This window comes from Aptenodytes forsteri, unplaced genomic scaffold (genome assembly GCF_000699145.1).
Source record: "Aptenodytes forsteri isolate BGI_AS27 unplaced genomic scaffold, ASM69914v1 Scaffold340, whole genome shotgun sequence".
Taxonomy (NCBI): domain Eukaryota; kingdom Metazoa; phylum Chordata; class Aves; order Sphenisciformes; family Spheniscidae; genus Aptenodytes; species Aptenodytes forsteri.
In genome coordinates, this window is record NW_008795441.1 from 1,355,349 (window position 1) to 1,365,193 (window position 9,845).

Genomic DNA, 9,845 nt, shown 5'->3' on the forward strand with positions numbered 1-9,845 from the left:
TTGCGGATCGTTTAGTGGCAGCTTCTCGGTTCTGTCAGCGTTGCTCCTCTGCTCGCCCTTTGTGGCGAGTGGAAGGTTTTCTGCTGCCCAAAGCCGCTCGCAACACGCACCCCTGTAGTCATCCCTGCTCCCGCCTTCCTACAGTTATAAATCTCTTCTAATGCATCTGGGCTTGCAACAGGATTATGATGAAACATCAGTATTATTATTTTTCTAATGTAGTTCTGAAATCACGTTACAGAGGGGAGCGGGAGCAAAGGCGACTCAGGCGCACCCAGGAAGGGTGAGGTGGCCGCCCGGACGAAGGGGATTATGTATTCAGGGGTTGTTTGTGTGATACCGCTGGACGTGAGCCGCTCCCACCTTTGCCATGGCTACGTCCTCCCTCCTTAGGGGCGGCAGCAGCGGGGGCGTCCCCTCAGGGACAGGGCTGTCACCCCTCCCCGGGTCGGCAGGCCGGCTTTTGGGGGGCCTGACGCCCCCAGCCCTGGCGAGGGACCGAGCGGTGGGAACCTGAGTTCCTCTCCTCTCAGGGCTGCTCTCAGGAGGTGCGGAAGGGGAAGACGGCGCCGGGCTCGGCAGCGGCCGTCAGGGTCCGTTTTAGCGGCAGGACGGGCGCTCGCTGCCTCTGCGGGCCCCGGCTGCGGCGGTCGCTCCGCGGGAGAAAACTACCCCACGGCCTCCTGATGTCGGTGGGTTTTAATTTGCGGAAGCTGCACACCAGAATCTTTCAGCACTCTTCTTTCTTTTTTTTTGTTGTTTTTTTTTTCCCTGGGGGCTGCTTCCCTAAGAAGGTGTTTTGTGATTATGATGTGCCGGGGCTTTCCAAAGGATGGAGAGAGCATTGCTTCCAGGAAGAGAAAACCACTGGAGGTGGGGGAAGGATAAAGATTCAGCAGTCTGCTTGTAGTTCTTCCTCCCTTCGGCTCGTGTGGTTGTCCTGCTGCATGGGGCACAGGCCTGAGGGATAATACTCTCCTGAGTCAACCGTTTAGGAAAGTTTTGAGCTGTAAATGGGCATCTTTCACTGAGAAAGGAGCTCCTATCTTCTTCCTTTACCAACAAAACCCTGAGATACAAACTGACAAGAAAATAGATGTTACCAATCATCATTGTGATGAGGATTGGGTTAAAATAATATACAGTCCCCATCAATGGGATTTTATATGCTTTCCTCACTCCCCACGTGGTGGTGGGGAACCTTCAGGCATTACCTTCCCGAGTCATGAGATGGCACAAAAATTGTAAGCAAAAAGTGAGTTTTGAGCCTTGATGTTTGTTGAGAAATAAAACAAAAGCTGAAAAGCAAGATTGTAATGGCTCAAAACACAAAGCAGATCGGCCCGGAAGATATTTTTCAAAATCTTGTAATTTTAAAACTAATAATTTACTAGGAGGTGAATTGTACATAATCTGTTGAGAGGATTCCCGTGGTTTGGGTGTTTCTGTGTATTGATCCATAGTCTAAACCTGTTGTAATGTTTTTTAACAGATTGAAAAAATGTTCTTTTGATCAGTCCCACTTTCAGCTATAGTGTTCCTACGCCCTAGGCCAGAAGATGGCACTACAGGAATAGCTATTCCTATAGATGGGCCTGCCTGATGTACATAATCTGTTGAGAGGATTCCCGTGGTTTGGGTGTTTCTGTGTATTGATCCATAGTCTAAACCTGTTGTAATGTTTTTTAACAGATTGAAAAAATGTTCTTTTGATCAGTCCCACTTTCAGCTATAGTGTTCCTACGCCCTAGGCCAGAAGATGGCACTACAGGAATAGCTATTCCTATAGATGGGCCTGCCTGAAAGGAGTCTTGCCTCTCGAAGGGTATATGAGTTTTCAGTGGGACATACTGGCAATGCAGAGAGCTGTCTGTCTGTACTTACAGCCAGAAGCACCCACGTTACAAAAACAATTGCAGCCTGAAAACTTGTACTATTTTTTCATTTGGGAGCCTGATCTCATATTATAGCAGAGTAGGCAGGAGGGAACCATGCAGGGGCAGTTGAGAGGAAAGAAGTAAAACAGAGTTTAATGGGAATTACTGAATCTGGGTGCCCAGAGGTAAGATTTGGGCATGCCTATGAGGTCCCGTCAGGTAGATCCTCCTAGGGAGTGCCCTCCTTGGGCTGGCATTGGCTTCAGGGTGAGCTCAGCATCTTGGTCTTGGGTTTGTTAGCAGGCAGGAGGGCTAACGGAGGTTTGCATTCCCGGGGATGCCCTGGTCACCCAGTTTACAGTCTTGGCAGCTTTGTTGCAGCAAGAAAACCTGGCAGGACATATCCCATCACCCACGCACAGGGTAAAGTGATAAGGGAGCTGAGAGATGGTAGATCCTGCCCTAAGCCACAGAAAAGCAAACTTTGTCCAGGTTTCAAGTATCAGTTCCTGGGATCAGGAAATGCCTCAGACAGTGGCAAACAGATTGACGTTTTTCATACCAGGTTTTTTGGGAAGAAGGGTGGTTGTAAAAAATTGGACATTAAGAACAATGATTTTTTTTTTTTTTTTGCAGGTGCTTGGCAGAAAACAGAGTACTGCAGCAGGACAGAGTGCAAATGCGTTGTTGGCCTCCTTCTAGATGCTGTTTCCAGTTTGGGATTGTGCTTTTCTTACAGCAGCCTAATAGGACTTTACAGAGACACAACATAGCCAGGGTTAAGTGACAGTGGTGTACCCCTTCTAGTGTAGTCTAGTCCCTACACCTCCATTCCTCATGTGGGCATAGTCACAGGGTGAGTATCTAATTCTGATTTTCCCCCTCTTCATGGTGATGCTTTCTCTTTGTTATGGTCATCTCCCATACCAATAAATGGCCTCTCCGTCCTTCCTGACCTCTGGTACAGATGGCTCAGGGGAGGAGTACGGTTTGCTGTATATTATCGGGTGTAAATTCTCCCAAATTAGTAGCTCTCCTGCTCTCATATTGTGTGGTTAGTGGTAGACTTTTTCCTTTGAGACTCCAAACTGCTAGAGATCTCTGTGTTACGCTGGTAAACACTGTATCTTCCAGTCATACCCAGCACTAGCAATATCCACCCCTCTCGTATTAGAAGTGTTGCCAGCATGATGTAAAGACACCAAGTCAGTGGGCTCCCGTACAGTGTGTTACTGCCCTGACCTGAGGACTCTGTGACATTTGGGCTTTGTTACAGATTGGTTTGGTTGAAGAGCCTCTTTTGAGTCACCCATTTATGTTCTTTTTTTATGATTTTCAGTGTTAATAGGTCATTGCTACAGCTGGAAAGGACCTGTATTCTCTTCAGTGCCTGCTTTGTTGGGAACAATGTCTAATGTGTTTACTACAGTGAATGTAATTTAAAGCGTTATCTTGCTGAAAAAAAATGCACGTGGCCTTGCAAGATACAAAGTTAGCAAATAAGGGAGTTGCAGGTTACCTGGAGAAAAAGTGTTCGAGTGAAGCTCTGTGGGTAAGACAGGTTGAAATGAAATTTGTTTTGGTTTTGGTCAAAATTGATGTTCCTGTTGTTCATCTGAGGAGTACCTGTTCTCCAGACATGAAGACTGTACAGGTATATTCAGGTCAGAACAGACAGATAAAAGGAATTATCTTTTTTTAGAAGAGATATTCTTCGCCGTCTTTCATTCCCACTGCAAGTAAAAGAAATTTTAAAGAAATTGAGCAAACAAATCTCATTGCATGCATTTTTTCTGTCAAATAAGTCACCTACAACTTTCCACGTGTATTTCTGAGCTGGGACATCATTAGTCCTATTCCGTCTGCAGCAGCATCTGTTGCTGTGGAAGAGTGTTCTCCTCCAGGGCTAGGTGTGTTGGATTTGGTTTTGATAACAGACAACTTAATGTGGAAAACTACCAGTTAATGCAGCCCTTGGATGCAAATGTCCTAATTTTTCTCAGATCTTTTCCTGTGCCATTGGCATGTACTTGGCTTTTAAATAATTTTTGATATCCAAGGTATGAATCTGAAGTGGAAGAACTACTTATAGGTATGTTGTTCCTGGCTGATCAGTCATTCAAAAGAGGTCCTCTGACAGCTGGTAAACACCATATACAAGCCCGGAAGGTGATTTCTGCCAGGTGGCTGTCTATGTATTTGGATAATAGAGACTCCTGTTAAAAGAGCTATGGTTATGTGTATTCCTCTGTCTTGCTACATGAGATGGTGATACTGTCTGTAAAGCCAAGCTGCAGGATCTGACCAGAAGTTTTGAAAATACAGCAAGGGACAGCACTGACCCCTCTCACAAGGCACTTTATCCCTTTTTAGACTTTCAGTCTGTGTTGTGAAGAGTGTGTCCAAGTATTCATGTCTGATATGAATAGCCTAGAGGTTTGGTTTCTGAGTAGGTTATTTAAAGCTTATGTGCTGTCTTCTTTCAAGAAGAACTCAGGTGCCAATTTAGCACGTCTGCCCATCAGGGGACCTGCATGTTCTCCATCCAACCTTTTTGTGTTGGCATTATAATGCAGGGCGAGCTGGAATAAGATGCAGAGCTCTCAGCTTACTTCTCCCTTGATATGTGACTCTCCTTAGTGTGCCTTTGCATGGGGTCACACAGTGTTAGTCATGTGGGTGCGAGACAATGTGACAGAGAGAGACGGCCTGCAGCTGATGCGCATGCCTTCAAGTGGGCCTCCTCAGGGCATGGGCCCCTGGTAACCAGCTCTCATTCCTCCATCCTGGCGGAGCACCGCAATTGCGCTCTCGCTCTCTGACCACATGTGGCATATAGGCACACCACTACCAGGAGAGGCAGCTCCTTCAGCGTGTGCCTTGGAGCACCAGAGATGCCACAGTCCTCCAAGACCTGCGTGTGAGGTCCAGCAATAGCTGGGTATCAGCAGGGAGAGGGATGTGGGAGTCAAGTGTGTGAGTCTCATGAGCTGAGAACATGACTTGGCAGGCCTGAAGATGGTGGTGGCAGGTGATCTCTCACCATGGGACAAGATTTTGTTTTCCCCCAGGTCTTTTAACATGAAACTTCAAACTATCAAGTTTAAGAAGGGTTGCCAATCTAGGATGCTGGCCTGAGGTCTGTGCTGGCACGTCTTTGTCTGTTAGTTGGATAGCTGTCAGCAGCTTCAGAATGTGGCAGTATTGATTTGGAGCAGGACTGTACGAGTTGCTCAGTAAATTATTTCAAAATCACTTCTACCAAAGCTCAAGAAGAGCAGCTGTTTCATGGAGCACTCCCAGTGAAGATGGAAGTTACAGACTGAAGTCCTGGTTTCTTCTGTAGGGAGAATTTGTTAAGTCTGGTAACAAAGAAGGAGACTTCAGCTACTCAGATGTTCATCAGTCTGCGTTCACTTTAGCATGTGGCACAGGAACAGCAAGTTCTCAAAGGTGGCTATGAAGAATTCAAAATTTCAGCAAAGTTATTCTCTTGATCAGGGCTGTTGTCCTATGTAAATCAGCTTCAGACCATTAAAAATGCACTTAATTTTCAAGTAACATGGATCAGAGCAGTAGGTTGTGAATATAAAAGGCACATAAAAGCATTTGCTGAACACAGCAGACATTAATGTACTTAAGGTATTGCTGAAGGTTGAAAGTATTGTGTGAAAAAGGGCTGTGCAAATAGGGCATCATCTCCCAGAACAGGGCTACTCCCTGTATGTGTAATCAGTATTGTATTTGTATAAGGATGAAAATATACTTCTGTACTTTTTATTATATCAGAATCAAAATGAGTGGCATCCTATGTGGTGGCAATAAGCACTTCCAATAGTATTTTAAAGTGTCTCTGTTCAAGCAATATCAATGCTTACAGTTTCAGACTTCATTATTTGTTTAGTATTTGGGAGAAAGCTGCTCCATTTGGCTGGTTTAATAGAGCTCAAATGATAAAGATAGCACTGAGATCCATCCTCATGAACCACTCTTTCTTTATAAGTGCCAAGTAACTTCGATGCTAGGGTTTGATAATCCTAAATTCTGTAGCTTTTCTGCTCTTTTAACATAGGTTTTTTATGTGCAGAATACATATGTATCATTTCAACACTTTTTTTCAATTAACAATCACTGCGGGTTTAGATGCAGTAACTCCAACGAGCTGTTCACCATTTCCTCCACAGGTATTCTGCTGAAATCCAGCCTAACTCAGCCATTAACCACAAACATTCTCACCAATGCAATGTTGGTGGTGTGAAAGGAGCTTGAGAGGTCTTGGTTTCAACTTGTGGTGTGAACTCATTCCCATGCTTTGTGCTAATTCTGTTAGACACAGAGGCCAGGAGCTGTTGATCAGCCATGGCTGCACCTATTAGTCCAGGCAAATAGAAAAGTAAGTTTTCTTATCCCCAGTTTAGCAAGGGGCTGGGAAAGAATTGGTCTGTATGTAAGAGAGTAGCACCAAATTTGGCAGAAACAGTGTGATGGAAGCTACTGCTGAACTGGGCAAATTCATGTAATGTGTTCAATCTACACTGAGGAAAGAGTGATTTCTTTAACAGATGCTTTGCTGCTTTCAAGAACTTGAAATAGCTGAGCACCACTCTTGCACACGCGTAGGTGTTGAGCTCAGAGGATGTAGGAAGGTATGCTGGGATGGTTGCATTACTACTGTGGTGATTAGCAAGGCTGCCTTGTGATTGTAGGGCTGTATTCTGAGCTTGCATAGATACTGGCCTGTCTTCCTTGCATGGCTTGTTTCACAACCTTAGCAAACTTGCCAAGAAGGGAGATAAGTCCTGCTCTTCTGAAAATGTGTTCTTGCTGCGTGTCGTATGGCCTATAAGGGTTCAACTAATTGCTGGTTTTTATTCCATCAGGGATGTGCAAGAGAGACAGTAATAACATCAACCCTTGCTCAGAAGATCAGATACATTCCTGAATGACTAGGGAACAGACCAGAGGAAACCTCCTAAGTTAAACAAAGGTAGAGGCGTTTTATTTGTTGTCTTCTAAAAACAAACAGCTTTTCAGATATACAGGAATGTTACAGATGAGAAACTCTGAATTGAAACCACTTTTTAAATTAATGAGGCAGTTAATAAGCACTGTCATTTGCATGGAGGAGAACAACTTGAAAAATGGTAGTGTTCAGTATAGCATGGAGTAAAAAATGGATCTGTTTTTGTCTCACAAAGAGCCAAAGAAAATGCCTTCCTGAGCAAACAGTCTGAAGAGCTGATATTTGGAAAGATAAAAGAGAAAACTTATTTTGTTTTTGTGTCTCTGAATCGATAGAGCTGAGGAGTGTAATAGCCCAAGGAGTGAGCATAAAATGCTCATCTCCAATTTTCCCTGGGGTACCAGGTGTATGTGGCATGTTAACATACACAATGTTTGTGTTGTTCCTTGAATGATACCCAGTTTAGGATATGCATGTCTTCTGTAACAAGAGTGTAGGAAGCAACTAATCCCTTTTACCTGGAAGGAGATGTAGCTTTCTCTTATTTTTGCCGGGGCTTTTGGAATTCAGCGGAGTATATGTTTGCTTGAGCCCTGGAAAACAGTTCAGCCCTGGAAACAGGCTGAGAGCCTGGAAAGAGGAGCTTCCCCTCAGAGAATAGAGACCTTTTATGAGTCCTGAGTACCAGGAACTCTGGAAAACAGTCTAGAAACTTTGTTTGCTTACTCTGGGAAGTGGATCTCTACACTATTCTGCACTTTAATGATGGGGTGGGTGGCAATTTCTTTTTGAGTAACTGTTTTAAGGCCTTATTCTGTCATAATTTCTTGTAAGGCTTTAAAAGTAACCCACAGGCACTCTGTAGCCTCTCTCCAAGCATTTAATACTACGTGGTGTCCCCAGAGATGCTAAACTTACTGCAGGGTGGATGAGGGTTATGTTGTTATGACTAGCTAATTAGCTAGGTTGTAGGAAACTAAATACCACCATCCTCACTGTAGCTGTGGGCAGAGACGATCACTGTCATGCCTCTGAAGCATATGCAGAGGATGCGAAATGAAGGAGACATTCGATAGGTTTTTTTTGTGATGATAAAGTCTAACTTTTGAGGTTGTGAATGCTGTGCTATACTGACCTTCCTACAAGCTATACCTGACTGCAGGGTTGCTTCAGTATTTTCTCTTTCTTTACATCTTGCTGTGAAAAGTTAAGCGTGGCTATGCTGTGTAGAGATTTTTAAACAGAAACTCATGCAACTGTGCCAGTTCCAGAAAGGGCTTTGAATTAAATAATACTTTTATTCTGAAAATGAACTTTTTTTTTTAGTTAGTCTTATCACAAGGCTCCTTCCCTGCAGTACAAGCATTCTGTGGCTCCCAACTGCAAGTCTACATGAAGTGTGAATCGAGTTTCAAGTCCAAAAGCTCCCAAATGTGATTGGCTTAAAGACACGAGACTTGTTTTTTCCCCCAAATGTAACAAATTATGGGTGCTTTGTTTCTTCACCTTCTCACTTTTAAGCCTGCTTCACAAGTTTCACGGCAACTATGAGAGAGAGATTTACTCTTCTTATTCCATGTGATGCCTGGGGTTCACTTGTGATCTCTTGGTCCTTGTAGCAGAGCCCTGGGAAAATAACCTCAAGTGTGGCCAGACTTGGTGAGGTAGAAGCAGTGTTATGCGCTCTTCCTTGCTTCTGATTCTCTTAAGAATCTGCCTTCATGGAAAATGGATGTGACCTGTACTACATAGCACTGTCCTGCTAGGTATGCTCAAAAGAGGTTGGAAATTGTTCAAACCTAGGTGCTCTGATGTAGACCAGAGGCACAGCAGTCCGTTCCTTTTGCTGCCTGGCATACAACAGGGAGGTGAGAAAGGAAAAGGTCAGCACAGACAACAGTGCACCAAGGAGAAATGCTCCAGGTGGCTGTAGAGAACATAACCGAGGAGCCACCATGAGGTGCTGCTTTTGTCATTGGCTTTCTCAAGACTTTGTGATGTCCACCTGTCCTGGTCCCTCTCTTAACATGCTCCTCATTGCCCGGTTTCACTCATGAGACCATGAAGAGGCCAAGAGAGCTTTAGTGGATGTTTGTGAGGTTGGGCATGAGCTGAATTCCCTCGGAACCATGCTGCTGGCTGAAATCCGCCCTGTGACATTTCTCCGTGCCTAAATGCCCTTCATCCAGCAGAACACTGTACACCCTTAGGGGAATAAACAATGTATGTAAACTATGGAGACACAGTAAAAATGAATTTGTCTGTTTGAAAGTATAATGGTAAATAATTATTATCATAGCTGTTTCTTTTCACCAGCGTGAACAATCCCTCTTGAAATACTTTTCATGCTGCTGAGGAAATACGCACATGCATTTTTATTGCTTTTATCCATCTCCCTCATTCATTTCTTAGTGCAAGGCCTTTCCAGAGGATTGGCCATAGCCTTTCTTTTACAACAACAGTTTGATTTAGGAGTGTTACTACCCATCATTGCTACATTGGTGAGGAAATGAAATGTTTATGAATTAATCCATACTGTCCTCCCAAACCATAGATTTTGGTAATGGAAAGTTCAGTTTAATGCTCTAATAAACTGTGGTCTGATATGTATTGTGCCAATTAATCTAGAAGGTAGAAGTGAGAGTGAAATTTTATATTTTCAGCAACATTTTAGATTTCATTTTGAAGTAAATGTAAGTGCCTGGGTAAATGAGAAAGTATTGCATTTTTCATTATAAAATACATGAGAAATAGGTTACTAAGGAAGCATCTTTTCTTCATTACACATTTGAGCACTTCCTTGTAGCCCTATAAAAGTCAGCCTCCCCAGCATAAGAGGGGTGTAGCTTTAAAGCTGCAGCAGGACTGCATGGACAGTAAGATAGTACTTGGAAGAAGATTGTCTGAACAGTGCAGTTGACTGTTTGTGGACTGTTTGTGGTGCGGTCGACAGGCCAGAGGGATGGGATGCCATCCAGAGGGACGCCATCCAGAGGGACCTGGAC